Consider the following 20,211-nt stretch of genomic DNA (forward strand, 5'->3'; position numbering starts at 1 on the left):
TCCAAATTTCATGTCATGATTGATTTGTTTGAGTAAAAGTTAGGTTATTTGAAAAGGGCAAAGAAAAGGATGGTTACCTGCCTGGCGCGAGGGATGGCTTAGCGGAGAACGTTCTATGGGAAATCTTCTTATATATATCGAGATAAGGAAAACTGCAGAATCCAACCATGCAGCCAGCACGTTGGCGGGGAATCAAACAGGGTAAAACTTTCAGCATTCTTAAACAGAGGGCATATTGCTATAGGACACATATTGAAAATACTTCGTTTGAAAAGAAAGCAGTATATTCTCATTTATTATTTCTAGTAAGTTTTGACATGAAGGCCACAGAGAGAAAAAAATGTAAAATACAAAATAACATCCTTATTCGGGTTTTAATGATAATCTGGAGGTTTTTTATACGAAATGCCGACAAATCACATAGGAAAAACGAAAAGGAAGTAGCAGACAACAAGGGAAAATATGCCTAAGAAAAATTTCAATAATAGCTACAGCTTAACTTAATTCAATGAGAAGTTATATTTAAAATAGAGCATATTGGTAAATCATAACTGAATATGGTGTGTAAACTAGTAAATTAATTTAAGAGCACAAGAAAAACAAATTTAGCAACGGCATTTAACTGAAAATAATATTTTAATTTCAGGTTACCATATAATTTAATTTAAATTTTGCAGTTCTGAAATGTAGCTCTAGAAAAGAATTTTAAAATGATTTTCTGTTTCCATTTCAGCTGTAGCGCAATCGATTGGACTGAAAACATCTTTCCTCTCTCTTATCGAAAAAGGCAATTTCTTCCGTCCAAATCCAATGCTCAGTCAACAAGGACGTCACTTAGTCAGTCATTGGTCAGTCAATGTTCAATTTTTATTCAGTCACTGGTCAGGCAAAAAGATCTTCACTTTCTCAGTCGATTTTCAGTGTATGTCCAATTTTTATTCTGTCACTGGTCAGTTAATCAGATCGTCACTCAGTCACTAGGCTGTCAATGAGATCGTCACTTAGTCAATGTCCAATTTTTATTCAGTCACTAGTCAGGCAAGGAGATCTTCACTTTCTCAGTTCCTGTTCAGTGCATGTCCAAATTTTAGTCTGTCAGTGCTCAGTCAATGAGATCGTCATTCAGTCACTGCTCAGTCAATGTCCAAATTTAGTCAGTCTCCGGCCTGTCAAAGAGATAGTCAGTTAGTCAGTCACTGGTCAGACAATGTCCAATTTTTAGTCAGTCAACGGGCAATCAAGGAGACCGTCACATAGTCAGTCAATGTCCAATTTTTAGGCAGGCCCTGGTCAGTCAATGTGATCGTCAGTTAGTGACTGGTCAGAAAATGTCTAATTTTTAGTCAGTCACTGGTCAGACAATGTCCTACTTTTATTCAATGAGATTGTCATTTAGTCAGTCACTGGTCAATGTCCAATTTTTAGGCAAGTACTGGTCAGTCGAGATTGGTGTCATGGCAAACAAATCTATCACGTATACAAACTGAAATTGTGTAAACTTATCTCAGATCTATATAATATGTTTTAAGTCCTTTGTTTATTTTTAATTTTTTAAAGCAGAAATATTTCAGTAATGTTTTTCTTATGTTTGAAATTTTGAAACGCTAGCTATGATTCGAAGAAGGATGTTGAGTGTACTGGTCATCAAAGCAGATAACAGGGACGGTACCAACGACGAGATCAACGAGCTGTTCTTCAGAATCTTCAGTTGGTTTCAGTTCTGTTCTGTCTTCTTGATCCAGTTTGCCATTCATTTTTGGTTCATTATTTGTGTTAAGGAGATTACCAGAATCGATGTCTCTTTGTGTTCCAAGATCGTTATGCGATACAATGCATTCAGCATCCAATGATTCAATAGAGGCATTCAAACTGAATTCTTCCTGGTTCAAGATGGTTATACTGCTATTCGTGCCTATTTGATTACCTGAGTTATCAGGTTTTGGAAAATCAAAATCCTTTTCTGTTTCCTGTTGGAGGTAATCAAATTGCTTTTCATCGCTGATATTGTGCACATCATAAGAATTATTATCCAAATCTTTGGAAAAATGGCCGATGTGGTCAGTATCACTATCAATATGCAACTTAAGAAGATTATTATCAAAAGCTTCGAGGAGATCGGTGTCACTGTCTATGTCCACATCAAAGGAATCATCATTAAATTCATTAATATCAGCATATGAATCAAGGAAATCTAAATTACGTACCGTGTTTCCGGCATTAAACTTGTGTTCATTACGGTTAATAAAGTTTTCCTCATTATTTTCTCGAATTCTCTCTTCTCTTCGAGAAAACAAAAGGAAGGCAGTCGCAAAACAAATAAGTATGCCCAATAGGCTGTCGATAAAGGGTGTTGGTATAAAAACGTAACACAATACTGTCAAAAAAAAGAACTCCATTTCTAAAAATGGTTCGAATGCGATTTCAGCATTAAAAATAACAAGCAAATAAGCTCCACACGTAAGATTTTAGCACCACTAGATTTGATATCTCTAATGATTATGGTTTATAAGCGTTGTTAAAAATGTATACATTAACTTTGTTTTAATTAAACAAAGCCTAAACAATTATTGGTAAATTCATTGTTTCGAACGTTATTAAAAGGATTCTTTGAATATGTAACAATGAAAGGTACTCTGATATATAACTCTACTCACAATAGAGGGAAGATTCTATGAGTCTGTCTTTCGTTCGGTCTGCGTGTAAGCTGATAGACCCAGGCCTACGAATTTGCTACATAGGTGCATCGCGATAAGAGCCAGTGCACCTCGAAACGAGGTTTCCAAAATTCGAATGACTTTTTAAATTTTATTTTTTTATTTTTGTTTTATTCATTTTTTTGATAAAATCGGTAATTCTCTCTCATTACATCAGCAATAATGGCACGCAACCATTATTGCTGTTGTATCTCTGCCGCCATTGTTGATGATATCAGCACTGTTGCCATTCGGAAAAATGAGGACGAAAATTAGCGTTTTAAGAACTTTTAATTAATATCTCTGCTTTTTGCTATTTTTTGGGATATAAGTGGAAGCGGAAAACGAACCAACGCTAAATTGCCGCTGCCATACATATTCAAATAAATGTTTCTTTTTGGGGAGTTTCTTGCAATACAAAGCATAAACGTAATACTTATATGTACATATATATATATATATATATATATATAACCAGAGATTAATATTATTAAAACGAAAATACTTGAATACTCTGAGAAAATATTTTTTATACAAAAAGTACTTTCAAAACATGAATTTGTCTTGGATTTATTAGTGCAAAGCACAGAGAATCATGTTTACCTGCCACTCTGATGGAAAGGGTTTCATCTACCTTTGACTGGGTAAAAATGAAGCTAAATATATGCACAATACAAAAATATATAAAACTATTTTTAATTCTTTAATAGTCACCTCTTTAAGATAAAATCAACTGGTTAGCGTAACATGAACTTACGTTATACAATTAGCGAGAACGATACACCAAAATGAGTTTTGGTGATCGATGTACTGAGTGTACATAGTGTTTTTTCTACTTTTCATTATTTACCCTTTATTACATTTACTTAATTATTGCTGATAAATCGATATGGACTTTGCGAAACCTTGGGGCAGCACATTGATGTTTATTATGAGTTAAAAATTTCAACAACTGGTCTGTGCAACTATGCTCCGCTCACTCATGTTACATGCCTCAACAGCTACGGCCACGATATTCCGTTAGCTTCAAGACACGGAGCAAGAAGGACGCTACAGCCGTAGCACTAACGAGGATAAATTTAAGCCAACGGGTTTATGCTACAGATGTGCTAATTTGCTTTTACGATGTGAAAGTTACGCTTCAGATATTTTAAATCGCTATTTTACACAAGTTATCCCACTGTTACATATTGCCACATTGGATGTTATTCCGAACTTCAAGTGAAAAGGTCTGTTCCAACATTGGGATTTATTTTTGACTTTTATATGATACCCACTAAGGACAGATATAGATAGGTAACGATTTCAGGGTATTGTACCTCTTAAATGAGCAAAGACCTATGAACTATGACCTATATGTTGTTAGAGGAAATGTATTTAGCGCTAGGAAGCCTTATAAATAATAAGCTCAATCATATGCTTACATACGAAACTATCACAGCAGACGACATTTCATACGACCATCATAACAGACATTCTGAACATGGAAAACGAGTGAATAGAACATAACACTTCAATTCTCTACATTCCTCAATAATAAGATATACTAATTTGGAAAGATGCTCAGTAGAATTCAAGTAAGGGCTTTTAAGTAACCAATTTATGACAGAGAAGTCAGAGGAATGCTCTTCCATCCAACCAACTAGTAGCCAACCGTAACCTTTGAGAGGCGCAGTTATCTTTCTGAGATACTCCATTTCCGTGTGAATGACAGGGACATAAATGGATGGAGATGATAGCTCATCAACTCCACGTACAGAATCATATTGAGGGAGGTAAGAACAAGTACTAAAGATCCCAAACACAACCAGAAGAAAGCATCCCAGACCATGATTAAGCCTCCAGGCCTTGTACAGTTCCAATCTGTCACACCGGATTCATACTCGTACATTCATGATTCTCTCGCCATATTCTGAGCCTCCCATCGGTATTAATTAGAAGGATCGAGACTCATCACTCCTACACATTTCATGTCCACTAGTGTCTATTCTCTATATTCTCTTGCCCAGGTAAGAATGGCAACTCGATGGCATGCATTTAGGAAAGGTACCCTAGTGTGTCTACGGCTTCCGAAGCCCATATGGTGAAGGGAGCGATACACGATCTTTTTACTGACTGTACGACTGTCGCTTGCTTTAGCTAGGTGGTAATTTGGGCTAATATTTGGCTTCATTGACCATGTACAATACGGCTGAGACTTCTCATACCACGATTGTTCTAACTTAAATGTGCTTTGCACTTTGCAGAGTCGCTACTTCTTTTTCCCACCATCCGTGTATTCTCGGTATGCTCTTGACACTGTCGACCGTTAAAATCCTATCCCGCTGAGGATTATAGAAATTGTATGGCCCAAGCGACGAGAGATTACTATCTGCCCGATATTGAAATTTTACCTATACTGGTATAAGAAACAACTGATTATCGAGAAGCATAGTGTATGTGCATTTATCACAACTCCCTCACGTAAGCCCAGATGCGGCGCAGCGCTATTCAATTTGCATAGCCATGTCTATCCCTAATTTAGTGGCACTTCAGTGTAGTTACAACTCATGAAGCTTGGGCATACGTGTAACGATTGCAAGAGATAAACATGAATTTATTGCCGAAAAAGAGGAGCAAAAGACTTAATATATTGGTTCAGAGAAAAAAAAATTTTTTTTCTAAAGGTTTTATTGTTCTTACTGGTTTTATTGTTCTTTTATAAGGGAAAATTTAAAATAAGGAAAGTAGAAAAAAATATCAAAATCAATTCGGATTACAATCAGAAATAACTTTAAACACCTATATTAAAAGACAAAATTTCATCTCTTTATCCAAACAATCTTGACGGTATTAAGTTCCATCAGGATTAGGCTAGAAACCATACCTCTAAATCTACTCTTTATATTTTGAAAAAATTGAGATATGAAACCGGAATTGAAGCTATTCCCTCTAGATGCATATCCTCCAAATCTCCTGATGTGTCTCCTATAGATTAATGTGCATTTGTACTTTAAAAACAATCACTTGTACCTTGCAAAACATGCCCACCGTCAAAAACAAGTTCACCGCTCCTCAGCATCCTCCCCGGGGGGCGATATCGTCCCAATTGAGAACCAATGTTCAATCACTTGACTAGCTAATATTTACTGCATTTTCCCCTCGTTTCTTCTCAGGTTACTTGGATCATAGCAAAACACACGCGGGATGCTTTCGTGGAGGAAACTTATTCGCATTTACTTACATATGAGAAAAATCACGAAATTTCTCTTGAAACTAACTCGTTCGCTGGGATTTGAACCCCGGTCGAACTATAAGAGTGTTAACCGATCCTACCGCTGGAACGCTGATGGGTATGTATTTTCTTTAAGAATTTAGAACACAAATGACCTTCAGTTTCCTTATATCACCAAAGTCTTCTACCGTTTCATATAAAAATAAAATTACTAAAAATATGTGTGAAAAGACATGTAAATATTTTGGTTGAATTTGGATTCAATTTAATTACCTTCATTTCAGGCTATAATTTACGTAATAGCACACTAAATATTTGAATTTATGAACTCATGAGGATTACCCGCCCCCAAAAAGTTCGAGAATAATAAAAGTTCATGATGGCCAAGAGCCTCGAGTGGCCGTGCGGTGAAGGTCGCTGAACGTTGGTAGTTCGAATCCCGCGAACGGGCTGGCTGCATGGTCGTTTTCGTGGTTTTACCCATGCATAACGTGTATACGAGCCAGTTTTCCTTAGAAAGACCTCCACAAAGGCCTCCCTCCGCTTAGGCGGCCCTCGAGGCTTTGCCGTAATCATATAAACCAAACCATCATGATGGTAAAGCCATTTAAATAAACGTACATTGTTCTACGCCAGTGCTGTAATTCGACATTCCACAAAAATGTGTCTCGCTCAGATAACCAATATCGACTCACTAGCGGCCGAGCGCTAAAATCGCTGGACACTGGTAGTTCCGACCTGGGTTCGAATCCAGGCGAACGGGCTGGCTGCATGGTCGTTTTCGTGGTTTTCCCCATGTTTAACATGCATACGAGCCAGTTTCCCTAGGAAAGTCCTCCACGAAGGCATCATTCCTCTTACGCAGACACCCCTACTGTTCTTTGCCATAATAATAAACTAGAATATGTATTCATCTCCTGCAAAAGGGAGAAAATTACAGCCAGTGCAGAAAATTTTTAGATTCACTTTTGCAGATTAAATTTCCCATAAAATAAAGAAACAGTTTTCAGTATACATAAATCATTATTTGAATGGATGTAAATACTTACTGTAGACTACATAAACCTTATTTCCAGCTTAATGTAAAATATTTTCCCCTTAAAATTTATATAATAAAAAACAGTTAATTCATATTACTTCGAATACTTGCTTACTTACACAGTTAAAATAAAATCGGGTGTAAAGTTTATGCATATTTATCATTAATACTACATTTTACCTATTAACATTTAAAACTATTACAAGACTAAATTACTCCTGAATGCTTATTTATAAGCCTTCAGCCCTTATATTTGATCAAACTCGACTCATTTGGAAAGTATTAAATCATGTGTTTGTTCTCTTGCAAAATCCTGTGAACTCTGTGATTTCTTGAAAAACCGAAACTGAAAATTATACTTATGATTGCTAAATATTATATTCGTAAGATTATTAGCTCAGAAGGGCTATTCATTTCAAAACGCCATTTTGCATCGATTCACTTTTCAAACTGTTGTCAAGAAATATTATCGTAATGTATTATATTTAAAGAAACTAAATAATGAAAAATCTGCATGAATGTTTCTCGCATCGTGAAGAAACAACGGTACCTAGGGCCATATAATTTTGAAAAACGTAGTCCTCCAACCGAACACGGACCGGAATTTTTAATTTGTTTTATTATCTAGTTCATATTTTGTAAAACTTTAACGAATTTTTTATTAACAAGCTCAATGATTTTAAAGCGAGCAATGGCAACACTGTACGGGAAAAAAAAAAAAAAAAAAATCTCCAGCGCGCGATACTGTGTATCGGAAATTCTAAAGATATGCTCATTTTAAAATTATTTTCCATTATTGCTGTCAAAGTGAATTTTACGGTTTAAGTGCGAAGAACACGATATTTAATAAATAAAGGTAATCCACAAAACGTTAAAAAAACGCCCCAATCTACAAAACGTTAAAAAAAAAAACGCCCCTTTGAGAGTAATGTAAATTCTGAAAGGTCATATTTTTTTTTTAATTAAAAAAAAATATTAAATTTAGTTTTCTTATTTGGACTAATTTTACTATAATCTTAAAGACAGCCTGAAATTCTCAAACGTACACATTTTCAAAACATAAAGGTATAAATGCAATGGGACTCGGAGACAAGAAACAAGCAGTGCTATTGGCAAAATAAAGTCGGATTCCCCCCCCCCCCGAACAGGGGCACCTTGAAGCCCGAATTTTTAATTCATTTTATTATGTTGTAAAGTTTATTTTAATTTTATAACAATTATTTTTAATTTTTAAACCCTTTCCTTTAAATTCTTGTTTCCCCATTACAAACCCCCTACCAGAATGAGTTTTTAGTAACGCGTTGCATGTAAATGAGATAGAAGGAGTATTTAAAGAAGGTTCAGTCTAATCGCGGCATACATTATATATAATCTTCTTTTGTTATTTATTACACTGTAATGTATTTTGCTTACTGCACTTTTGGATGAATTCAATCCAAATCGCGTGATACACGCGATCATGAACTCTGATTTGATATGCTGTCATCAGTAATGATTTATTACGCTGTCCAAGTTAATCTGCATAGCCATTAGAACTAACTCTTCTACTCTTCTAAGACTGTTTTATGTATGGCTTATGTATCAACTAGCCAACGAACGGAAACACCAAACATTATATTTAAAAAGTGCACAGAATTTTACTCTGCGGAAAAACAACTTTATCAAAAACAAAACAAAAAAAAAAAAATTAAATTAAAATGTATTACATATAAAAAATCACAATGAAATAAGCAATACCCCTTAATACAGACATTAATTATCCTAATAAATAAATTAACCAACTTCCCTTGTAAGGATCCTAAGTTTTACTAACGTTTATTTTATTTTAAATCTTTACTATCATTTCTTATTTTCTACTTCCGGCCAGAATTAAAAGCTTTTAACTTATTTATGCAAATTTGTCTTGCTAACGCCAAGTACTTAAGTTGTGGCTTTTTGCCAAGCAAGAGAGAGGAAGGAGTTATTAGAAGCAGGCCGCTGGCCATAGTAGTTTTACTCGTTTGCTGGTTGCCTTCAAGGCCAGAGGTTTAATCCTCTTGATAATTTTAAACGTATCGTAGTTTTAGCAGCTCTTTGTACTACATACGGCTTTTTGTTAATTAACGGCCAATCTTAAAGTAGGCACTTGTATATTAATCCAAAGTTAGTTTAGTTAGAGTTTTAGTTAATATTTTTATATTCTTACGTTCAGACCACAAGTGGTTGGTCTCTGTATTCCGAAGTTCCGGAAAGCTCTGTAAAGATAGAAAAATAAAGGGTTTCGTATACCCTTCCTGTGTGTATTGTCTACTTCACAATTTATCGAACATAGCTTGAGTAAGCTCCCTGTTCCGAGTCAGGACAGTTCATGTTTCCAAAGCAAGTAAAGAGGAATACCAGTCCTGATACCCTTGCAAAATCCTAACAGTTCAAATGGTATAAAGCATGGGTGTGTAAAGTGCGGCCCAAACGCAAATTATGAAAGTATTTAAATTTACACATTTTTATTTTTAAAAATGTTTGAATTTGATTCATATATAATCGATTCATTCACATTGATTTTATAAAGATTACCTACCCCACAATAAATATCCTAATTTTCACAATCATGCTTTATTAATGTCTTCAGCTTTTGGAAGTACCTATATTTGTGAACAATTATTTCAAAAATGAAGCATACAAAAAACAAAAATAGGACAGACAAACATCTTGAAAATGCATTAAGAATTGCAACCTCGTCTATTGAACCCGATATCGATTTGCTTGTTCAACAAAAGCAAATTCATCCATCTCATTAGCTTGAATTTTTTCTATCTTTATGAAATCCAAACTAAATGAAACAAAACTTTTACAAATTAATCATAAATATGTACCTATACATGCCTAATTCAAATTTAAAAAAATCAATAATAAAAAGAAGTTAATTTGTTTTAATAAAACAACATAGAGCTCATTTTTATTTCAATTTGTTAAAAAATATGTTTCATAAAAAAATCATGCAAAACTTTTTATATAATTAAAACATAATATAAAAAATTGCAATGAAATAAGCAATAAATCTCCATATTTTCAAGAGAAAACAGTCAGTCCAATATCCAAAGCAATGAATGAAAAACTGTTGCCAAAACCCCATTTCCAAAAGAATAAAACTATCATCAAAAAGCTTTCAATCTAAATTCTGCTTTGTAGATGACATGATTCAAAATATACAAACCTCTTTGCCATTAGCTAATAAAGAGAGAGAGAGAGAGAGAGAAAAGGAAATTCTTTCTGTTGTGCCTCGCGAGAATAAGAAGATTGCGATGTGAGTGTTGGGCGTCCAAAAATCAAAAGAAAATAAGCAGCACTTAATCTCATATTTTCAACAATCAGCAGTCCAGTATACAAAGCATTGAATGAAAAACCACATTTCTAAAAGAATGAAGCTATTCAAAATTATGCGATTTCATCAAGAAAGATAAAGTAAAACAAATCTGATTTGAATTTTGAAAAAATCGCTTCGAGGTGCACTGGCTCTTGTCTAGATGCACCGATGTACCAAATTTCATAGCCCTGGATCTATCAGCTTACGCGCAGCACAAACAAAAGACACACACACAAACTCTTTTTTTTTTCTTTTATTACATGTAGGTTTGGTTTGGTTTATTTAATTATGACAAAGCACACTAGGACTATCTGCCTAAGGGAAGGGATGCCTTCGTGGAGGACTTTCTAAGGGAAGCTGGCTCGTATACACGTTACACATGGGGAAAACCACGAAAACGCCCATGCACAGCACATGCAGCCAGCCCGTTCGCAGGATTTGAACCTCAGACCGAACTACCAGTGTTCAGCGACTTTATCGCTCGGCCGCTGGTGGGCCTCTAGTAGAGAAGAGATTAATCACCCTCCATCCATCCTAACTGTCCTCCTAGACTCATTGACCAAGTAATCGCTCTAATTCAAGCGCCCACTTGTACACACCAAGACAGCCGGAAAACAACATGCATTTAGCAAGTTAATCATGGTGACTAGCGGAACTTTGAACTTCAGCAGGAGAGCTTAGACCTTAGTGGGGCGTGTTTGCCGTCCGGCTACTCAGTTATTAAGCCCAATATCCTATGCTCGGCCGTATTGTACGTATCTGTTGATAATCGCCAGCTAATTTAATTTAGGGCCAACTAGTTGGGTTATTGTGTCTAGCTTCGGCTACGTCTGTTTAATTTAGTGTTAGGTTATTTTCTTAGAGCTTGCTTTAGAAGGCCAAATGGAGGCTAGTAGAGGAAATGAGAGTTCTGGATCGGGAGCTTAGGGAGCGGGAGTTGAGAGAGCTCCCGAGAAGGAAGGCTCAGCCGTGGAAGGGACGCTTATCTGAAAATGGGGACAAGGAGCCTTATCAGGAAGTGGATGCGAGTAGAGTAGTTGCTACATCACAGAAAAAGGACGTGTGCTTAGATTATTTTCTTTTTTTAATTTGGTGATTATAGGCATTTAGTAGTTATATGATAATTTGTAAACTTGCTTATTTATATTGAGTTCTTAAAAACGTATATCAAGTAGGTGTTTTAAGTGACTCATACAGTTATTATCTTGAAACAGATATTAGCATATAATAAAATGTTTCCTTCACAGTGTAACCTCTTCCGAAGATAATTATTTTCTTACTTTTATTTATCCTATGACTGAATATATGCAAAACTGCTACATGTCATCACAATTTAATAAGAGATTATATTTTACCGATTTATCGGAGGTGATTTCCCTTCGTTAATAAATTTTTAGCCTTTGTGTTTTTTCTTCGTATTGATTATCTCCTAGTTACCCTGAACGAGGATTATTTTCGAATTTAATGATTGAGTGATCCTATACACTCAGAATTTTACCTTATTTCTTAAATCTTCTGTTCATAATATTACATATACTTTCCGTAATCTTCATTACATTACTCATTTTTATTCTTAAATTCATTTTACCCAGAGTTTTTTCAGACTTGTTAGGCAATACTTTTAACTTACTCGTTATATTTTATGAGTGCAATTACTAAAACACGCATTTTCGTGTATTATATTATTCAATGTAATTTTTAACTTTTTTCGTTCTTTTCAACGTTAGCGATCTTCAACATATTCTGTATTTTAACTTATTTCATGCATTTTCTAATCATATAGATGACTTGTATTTAATTTTAGATGTAACATTTCTAGCTTGTTTTGTACATTTTAACCTTCACACTATTTAATATACTCAAATTTTTAACCAGTTTATATTTTCACACTATATACATGACTTTTACTTGATTTCTCTCATACATCTTAACCTCCATGATTTCCAATATAGTCCTAATTTTAACATAATTGCTATATTTTCACATCATATAGACTTTTATTTAATTTTAGGTGTAAATTTTAACTTCCAACATACTCTGAATTTTAACTAATTTGCTATATTTTTACACTATGTACATGACTTTCATTTAATTTATAGCTACTTTCATACGTTTTAACCTTCGTAATTTCAAATATACTTTACATTTTAGTTTAATTCCTATATTTTCTGACCATATATATGAATTTTGTTTAATTTTAGATGTAATTTTTAACTTGTTTCGTACATTTTAAACCTTCGTAATTTTTAAAGTACTCTAATTTTGAACTTGCTTATTACATTTTAATACCATATAACTAACTTATTTAATTCTAGATGTAAATTTTAACACCTTTTCTATTTTTTATCGCTTTTAGTTTTCAACATTCTAAGAATTTTAACTAATTTGTTATATTTTCACATGACTTTCCTTTAATTTGTAACGACTTTCATACGTTTTAACCTTCCTAATTTCAAACAGGCTCTTAATTTTAGCTTAATTCCTCTATTTTCTTACCATGTATATGAGCTTTATTTAATTTTAGATATTATTTTTAACATGTTTCGTACATTTTATAACTTCATAATTTTTAGAGTACTCTAATTTTGAACTTTTTTATTACATTTTCCTGCCATACGCATGAACTTTAGTTAATTTTAGATGTAATTTTCATACTTTTCCGGCACTGGGTTTCTTTCTAGTTTCCAACATACTCTAAAGTTTAACTCTGTTTTATAATTTTTTATTGTAATTGCGCTTGTGATATTACTATTTCAGCTAAATTAACACGCTTAAATTTCTTAAAAATAGAGATCGATTTCAATTAAGCATTTTATTTTACAACCTTTAACTGTTATTCATATCCAATTCGTTGAATAGCCCTTACTTAGTCCATATTTTATAGTACTATTTTAATTTGCCAATTCTACAATTTATCATTCTGTAGTACTCTTACCATGACTTATCCTACTACTTTACTTCATTATTAACTTCATTCGCATTTTCAAACTTTAACATTTCCTGCATATTCTGGCATTTCCTTTTAATTCTTAATACCCTTTATATCTGAATATATGTTTTTATGCTCTTCAGTGTTACCAATGTTCAGTTTTGAATCTTGATTCTCATTAAGCTAGTTTGATAGATTCCGAATTTTTAGAATGAAATCTCAACTTTCATCCATAATTTTAGACCCATATTCATTCTTTCATGTACTCATAGAAAATTCTTTCTCATTATTTTGAACGCTCAGTACCTTTTAATTCAGTAATTTGTACTAATTGAATGCCTTCTACATCACTTTAAATGTCTTGACTATGTAAATTTTCACTTTATTACCTTTCCCTACACTAAGTACGGATATTTCTGCCTTCATGAACGGCTTTCATGTGAAATGGACGAAATTTGACGTTACATGTATAAAAGAAATTTCTAAAATAAATATTTCCAGTATTGAATAAGAGGTGAATGACCATCGATTTTACCCATTGGTTACAATTTCATCTCTTGAAAGTTTGTTTTATTGATATGCATTTATTTCTAACGCATAGTGTTAATACATTTTTTTTAACTTAGCCCAGTTCCAACTTAATTCACTAGACAATTTCATATATAGACTATTTTTCAATTTCTTAGACTAAAATGTTCTTTTCGCAAATGTCAGTTTGCATTAATTTATTTTCTTATGAATGAAATCTTTTGAAGTACTTTACAAAACATATATCATTACCAATATTTACAGAAGGAACCAAAGAGTAAGAGGCATTTTACCCAAATCTCTACTACAATTTCGAATATTTTAACCTTCTTCATCACAAATACAGAAATTTCTTCGTACAATACTCACCATAGCAGTTAAACATTCCTTACTAATACACATTTAACAAGTAATAACTCATTTTCAATAAAAAATTACACCCAAATAAGTATTACGTTTTCTTATAATTGTACATATATGTTTGCATTACAGGAACTTTCTATGCATTTTCGAGAACTGTAATTTGCTAAATATTACCTTTTTCTGAGTGAAAAACTCCAAAGACCACCTAAATCATTCATCTTTTCCTGCAGTATTCCCACAGTACACAATAACTATCTTAGAACTATTTTCTTAATATTAAGAACTAAATATGAAATAAACATTTTTCACTGTAGAATATTTAAGCTTTTACCCAAATCAGAATATAATCTTTACTGAATTTAAGTTATTTACCCAGAATTCCCAAGAAAATGTGCGATGGAAAGCAATATATTTACCTAAAAATGAGTCTTAATACATTTTTATTGGTTCCAGATTTACTATCAGTGGGAAAAACCTGAAGTTCACTTTATATACCCTCGTCAGTATACACAGAAAAGTCATGAACCTTTCTGTAGTACAATTAGCCCTTTACATACGTTTAATATTAATCTAAATAATTTAATTAACTTTCAACTAGGATTTTTAAAAGAAAAGAATACTTATGCGATGCATTATTAAATTACTCCCACGCGTTGTTAAGGAAAATGCAATTAAATATTCACGTACACACTAAGAAAATTCCACTCGTTAGGAACAGTAAAACCTTACCAATACTTAAACGAAATGTAAAATCGTGTAATGCATTAATATAAAACCTGAGTAACAAATCATATCTTATAAGCAGTATACGGTTAAAAAGAATTTTCTTATAACTTATCAACTTTTAAGAAGTAAGAGTAAGGTAATGAACCAACTTTTTAGAAATGCTCTTTTATTTTCTAAATCTACCCTTTTGTAGTAACAAGAAAATTCAGTGATACCCCTATTTTATTTTTATGTAGCATGTGCATTTCTCCTAACAGATGAAAATCCAGATATCTCACTTTTCCAAAGATTTAGCTTTAGACTTACTTTCATAGGAAAAGGAAAATAATTTTACTTAAAAAACAGAATATCTTCTACTAAAAGACCTTGAAAAAAATCGCGATCACATCTGTATGTAGCACTCAGTGATTTAGTTTCAAACCAAATTTTGATATTGTTTAATCCTGCAAGCAACAATTTTCACCTTCGAGTTAAATTTTATACGACTGCAACAGATTTTTCAATGACTTTCATACTCACAATGTGTAAAAGACTTCTAGTTTTGACTATTTTTATTTCTAATATTGAGAAATACATTGATTATTTTCAGGAAACGTCATTTCACAATCATATTTTACCACTCTGAAACTTTTTAATAATACTTTCTATCATAACGACAACCAGATACTACATTATTTTTTTTACAAAAACATGAACATTTTTTTTTTTTTTTTTTTCTCTTCTAGAGATACTAATAAATTCTGCTATAGAAAGAAGATTCAATTCCTATTATAACTCTATATACTATTTTCAAAGAGAAAATACACTCTAGATGATAACATATCACCCATATATTTTTAAAAATTTAGAACAATTTCAGTAAGGCAAATTATCTACAGAGTTTTCAAACGCGGATATATTTCTGAAAGAAACTACCTAACATACTGCTCATTTACTTCTAAACCATTTAAATAAAACCAAACAATTAATAACATATTTGAATTTTTGATAAAGTTTAGTACATCTATCTATACAGTTATTTAATTCATGAAGTACCAAATTTTGAAAATAATAAGAGTAAAAACATCACTATTTTAGAATTTAGGAAGAGATCTTCAATAATGAGAGTGAACATATACCGAACTTCATGCAAGATTTTTATCGTTTCATACCAAACATTTCACTATTTCGTAGATTCTAAGAACATAGCCCAATCTTTTTCAAAGAATATATATCATTTCACATTAATTAGAGAGTGCCATACGAGTTTAATTGCAGGTGCTTACTGAATGACGCTAAACCTTTCAAGGAAAAAATCAAATAATTTTCATCTTTCATGAAAATTTTTGAATAACAATATTTCATAAGAGCTAGAAGACTTAGTGCAATGAAACTGTATCAAAAATAGAAAACTATTTTCCAAAATATGAATTTCCATTGGAAATTTTAGATATTCTTATGTAAAGTTATATCCGAAGTTATATCACTTCAGTCGAACTTGAAGACCAACCAGATTTATTACATGATTTGATACATTTCTCGTATTTTTTCCGAAAATAGAAGTTTATATTTTTCATACGCAAACTATTACAACGAATTACTGACATTTTATTCCCATATTACTTACCATTTTTTACTGCACAAAACTATTGTAAGTTCCATGTTCGAAGCTCAGCATCCATAAATTTCACATAATACTACAGTTACACAGTGCAAATTATAAGATTTAAGATTAATTTCATACGTAAGCGATGATACAATAGAGAATATGGAAAAGGCATTAGTGATATGGATAAAAGACCAAAATCAAAAATGGATTCCAACTGATACTAATGCTATTACAAATAAAGATTTATAAAACACTTAAGAACCAGTAACAGTCGACTTCACTAGGAGGGCGGAGAAGGAAAGTATCTTTTTCTGTAAGTCATGGTTGGTTTGAGAGATTTAAACAAAGACATTCTTTACATAATCTAAGATTGAAATTAGAAAGCACATCTGCTGATTCGGATGCAGCACAACAATATCCAGCAAAATTTGGTGAAATCATTGGTGTCAACTCCTACACTTCTGATCAGATCTTCAATGCTCATGGGTCTGGGTTGTTCTGGAAAAAAATGCCTGAAAGAATTTATTAGCTAAAGCTTGCAAATCAGCTAGTGGTCATAAGGTAGCGAAAAGTCGTATTACAATTGTTTTCTGTTGCAGCACTTCAGGCGATTATATAATGAAACCATTGTTTATTAACAAATAAAAAAACTACACTCATTTAAAGGAATAAACATAAATAACCTTCCCGTTTATTGGATGGCTAATAAAAAAAGCATGTGTCACAGCCATAGCTTTCAATGAATGGTTTCTTAACATGTTTGTCCTAGATGTTAAAACTTATTTAAGTAAAAACGGATTGCCTTTTAAGGCTCTTCTATTAATTGATAATGTACCTATCATCCTCAAGATTTACAACACAAAAATATAGAAGTTGTCTGTTTACCAAAGAATACAACTTCCTTATTACAGCCATTAGATCAAGGAATAATTTTGACTTTTAAGGCATTGTATGTCAAACAAATTTTCAGGTATATTTTAGAACAAATGGAGAATGATGAATCTCTTACTCTTATGGATGACTGAAAGAAATTTACAATCTTAGATTGTGTTAAGCATGTTGGACTGTCATATACTTAGATTAAACAATCAACGCTTAACGCAAGCTGGAAAGCAATGTGGTCGGATGGTGCTAAAGACGAGAATGATAGATTACCATTAGATCACGAATATTCTCAGACCTAAATTGGTCCAAACTAATAAGAAGGTTTTGAGGATTTAGCTCAGGCAGATATTAAAGAAATAATGGCTGGTGAAGAACTAAATGAGGATGAGTTAGTTAACATAATTCATGAAACAAACATGATGAAGACAATGATTCTGATGAAGAGCAATCTTAACCAGTTGCATTCACAGCAAGAGCCATCAGCGTAGGACTTGAATTGGGAAGAAAATTAGGTAATCATTTTTTACAATATGATACAAATGTTGAATGAGCTCTCCGATTCCAATGGGAGCTTAGTAAGTGCTTAAATCAATATGAGGAGGTTTACAAAGATTTAAGGAAAAACCATAGGCAATTGTTAATTACGGATTTCACTACAAAGTCTTGTTGATCTGAAATCTTCCCTAATCCGTCAAACCATTGAAGCAGAATCTTATCAAGAATGATCGTGTGATGAAAATGACATCGTACCAATCAAGAAGAAAAGTGATTAATTCATTAAAGTGATTAAACTTATAATAATTTTTTGAATGATCTTATATTTTCCTAATGTAAAATAAATTAAATATGCACTTCTATTATCTACATATATTTGTTATTTTATGAACAAAGAATAATGCTATTTATTTTAAGATGTCTTAATTTTGTTTTATCTAACTAAATTATGCACATTTAATGTTTTTCTCATTTTACATAGCAAAATCCAAGATTTCGATTTACATGGTTTTGTGCGGAAACCATCTTCCATGTAAATCGAGGGATAGGTGTATATAACGTGCATCTGATTTTCTTGCAGACGTTGGCTGATGGGCTCGGGGTCCAGGTATATTGTGAATTTTAGGTTTCGTTCGAAGTAAATTCAAAGCGATTTCTCTTCTAAAATTCATGCAAATGATTTCTAATATGGAGTTTTTGTGTAAATGTGTGCAAAATTCACTCAGCAGCCACAATCATATTCAGCATTTTGATAAATAAGTTCTAATACCATTTTTTGCTAGGAAACTGGTCGATAACGTCTAAGAAGTCAATCCAACAGGTCTACTCCACCCATTCCTTCATTATATAATTTTATAATGTGAGGTTGGAGAACATAAACTTCCTTTTTTTTAAGCTTGGACACATCTTTTTGCTCTTTCTAATGGTTTGTGAGTGATAACATTTGATGAAATAGTTACAACAGAACTGTAGTTTCAACGGCACATATATACAAATTACCCAATTTGAAATTTTGACATTTCTTTTGCTGTTTTAAGAGGAATTTGTTCCATTCTCGAATCTTGTACTGTGCCATTTGCCTTTGTTAGACAAATCTGTCAGCAGACTGTGCGATGAAAAAAAATTATGGAAAAATACTTTGTTTCTCTAGATTTCAAAGACAACTTTTGATCTAAGCTGCAAATTTACATTTTTCAACTTTTCGGAGAACCTAATAAATCCTTATGAAGCAGATGTGGTCATTTCTAACAAAAGAAACAAGCAGATATCGGAGCTCAAAACAGGGAACTACAGCTGAAACCAATTACCACATCCTCCTTGGTGAGAGAGGTCATACCCTCTTCCAGTCCTCTGCCCCATCCTTTCTACAGAAATAAATGACACACCATTAATGCCTCTAAAAAAGGGCATGTTTACGAGATACGAGCACTGAATGTATTTAAAAATGTAATAAAGAAAAATATACGTGTGATATCACTGATTTTGCATATCATTACGTGCCAATTTTACACAGTCTTGAGGAAATATTTCTCATTATTATTTGAATTTCTTTTATTAACTTATTAAACTTGTCCTTTTCAAGTATGATGGGGAAATGTTTGGGTGGATTTGAATTTTTAGGAATTTTATAAAAAATTTTTGTTAAGTACTGTAAAAATCGTAAAAAAAGCTAATTTTTAGAAATTTTTTTATGCTGAAATATTCATGTTTAAAAAATAAATCATACCTTCTATAGTAAACGGCAATTTTTTCAAACTGACAGATATATTTTATTTTTTAAAAAATATTAAACATGATGTTCCAAAAAAGGAACACTGGCATGTAAAAGGTTAATAATTCTATTTTAAATATGCTAATGAGTTAATTCAGTTCATAAAATTCTAACTATTGTTTTCAAAGAAGATAATATAATAAACAATATACTAGAAAACAAATTACGATTTTATTACTTTGCAGCTTTAGTGCAAGAGGCAATTAATTCATTACTTATAATTACCTCATATAGATGTAGTAAAACTGCTCCATTATAGTGATAAGACTGCATTTTTATTGTAATAAGATGACTTGGTAGAAGTAAGTTGCAATGGACTGGCGGTGGTTCTCTGCATCATAACCTGAAGACATGATTGCATAGTTAGAACAATGGATGCATAAAAAAAACTTGCAGACATGGCCTAAATTCCACAAATAATTTTAGTTCTGGATAATGCATATTATCACTGTGATTGCAGTATGCACCTCCCAGTTTTGTACAGATTACATCATTTTAAAGGATGAAAATTAGAAAAGTAATCTCTGTGGCAAGGCAAAAATAACAGAGCAATAATTTTTGTAACTAATCAAAAAAACATCCGTCATCTAATCTGCGTTGCGCACTCATCGATGAAGTTTGAACCCAACACCTGTAC

At 32.6% G+C, this 20,211-nt stretch overlaps 1 long non-coding RNA gene across 2 annotated transcripts in view; it reads right to left on the reverse strand.

Annotated features, from left to right (window-relative positions):
* Positions 1-897: 897 nt before the first annotated feature.
* The window catches only part of LOC146995566 (uncharacterized), a 61,873-nt gene continuing 42,559 nt past the window's right edge, over positions 898-20,211 (reverse strand). The window contains exons 6-7 of one of the 2 annotated variants that reach the window (XR_015043150.1): positions 19,800-19,917; positions 898-1,166 (exon numbers count right to left, since the gene is read on the reverse strand). This is a non-coding gene — a long non-coding RNA (uncharacterized LOC146995566). Of the gene's footprint in view, positions 1,167-19,152; positions 19,168-19,799; positions 19,918-20,211 lie in introns of those variants that run through there. The other variant, XR_015043151.1, reaches the window with a different exon arrangement.

The sequence above is a fragment of the Stegodyphus dumicola genome, chromosome 9 (assembly GCF_044657685.1).
Source record: "Stegodyphus dumicola isolate Sdum_Otavi_A_Nest chromosome 9, ASM4465768v1".
Classification (NCBI taxonomy): Eukaryota; Metazoa; Arthropoda; class Arachnida; order Araneae; family Eresidae; genus Stegodyphus; species Stegodyphus dumicola.